Raw genomic sequence first — 1,816 nt, forward strand, 5'->3', positions numbered from 1 at the left:
GTAATGACATTAAAGAAGCGCTTGCTGGGAGGCAACCCAGCCATTCACAAAATTTAATTTTTAATTGTTTTTCTAAATTGATTAAGTTTTACAGGTAGATGCCAGAGTATCTTCAAAAGGTGAAATAGCAATTGATTGAAGTCACAAAGTTACAAGGAAATTTGGAAGCTCACTGGCATGAAAAAACCAGTAAGAAACATTTTGGGCGTTGAACGCCCAAAAGAAGCACCCACTGGGCGTTCAACGCCAGTAAGGGTAGCCATCTGGGCGTTAAACGCCAGAAGAGATCATCTTCTGGGCGTTGAACGCCAGAAAGAAGCACCTTCTGGGCGTTTAACGCCAGATTGTTAGCATCCTGGGCGTTCAGAAAAACGCCCAGTGACAAAGGACTTCCTGGCGTTCAACGCCAGAAAGAAGCATCAGCTGGGCGTTGAACGCCCAGGAGAAGCAGCATTTGGGCGTTAAACGCCAAAAACATGCATCGTTTGGGCGTTTAACGCCAGGATGGTGGGAGGAGGTAAAATTCGTTTTTCTTCACAAATTTTTTTATTTTTATGTTTCAATTCATGATTTCTTGCATAAACATGTTTCAAAATATCATCCTTCAATTCCAAAAATTTTAATCCTATTTTCTAAAAACCCTAATTTCTAAAATCCCTTTTTCAAAAATATCAAATGTATCTTAATTCATAAACACAAATCTTTTTCCAATCCAATTCTTTTTCAAATCTTTTTAATTTCTCCTCATATCTTTCTCAACTCATCTTATCTTTTTTTTTCGAAACTGCCTTTCCTTCTATTCCCCTCCTTTCCTTTCTTTTGCTTGAGGACAAGCAAACCTCTAAGTTTGGTGTGATTTGCCATGATCACTGAGCTAAAACTCATTAAGATCATGGCACCTAAGGGAACAGGAAGAGCAAGGATGTGAACTTAAGGGAGCTGAAGCGTCAGAAATTAATTCTTGAAGGCACCACACAGACTAGAGGAACATCTACTTCCCAAAATACAGGTTGTTAAGTTCTAATTCTAGCTTTAACTCTGTGATAGTATTATTATAGGATTTTACCTTAGAAGTTATATAGGAGTAGTAGTAATTAGCATATCTATTTTGGCTTTATTTCCAATTAAGTTATAACTTATTTTTCTCATCATCATCAAACATGAATAAAATAGTAGATTTTTAGAATAAAGAGGCAATATTTTTCGAGTTCTTAATAAGGAAAATTCTAATTATTTATATGTGGTGGCAATACTTTTTGTCTTCTGAATGAATGCTTGAACAGTGCATATTTTTGATATTGAATTTTATGAATGTTAAAATTGTTGGCCCCTGAAAGAATGATGAACAAGAGAAATGTTATTGATGATCTGAAAAATCATGAAATTGATTCTTGAAGCAAGAAAAAGCAGTGAAAAAAAAAATTTTTGCGAGAAAAAAAAATGCCAAAAAGAGAGAAAGAAAAAGCAAGCAGAAAAAGCCAATAGCCCTTAAAACCAAAAGGCAAGGGTAAAAAGGATCTAAGGCTTTGAGCATTAATGGATAGGAGGGCCCAAGGAAATAAATCCAGGCCTAAGCGGCTAAATCAAGCTGTCCCTAACTATGTGCTTGTGGCATGCAGGTCCAAGTGAAAAGCTTGAGACTGAATGGTTAAAGTCGTGATCCAAAGCAAAAGAGTGTGCTTAAGAACTCTGGACACCTCTAATTGGGGACTCTAGCAAAGCTGAGTCACAATCTGAAAAGGTTCACCCAATTATGTGTCTGTGGCATTTATGTATCCGGTGGTAATACTGGAAAACAAAGTGCTTAGGGCCACGG

Source organism: Arachis duranensis, chromosome 7 (genome assembly GCF_000817695.3).
Source record: "Arachis duranensis cultivar V14167 chromosome 7, aradu.V14167.gnm2.J7QH, whole genome shotgun sequence".
NCBI classification, from domain to species: Eukaryota; Viridiplantae; Streptophyta; class Magnoliopsida; order Fabales; family Fabaceae; genus Arachis; species Arachis duranensis.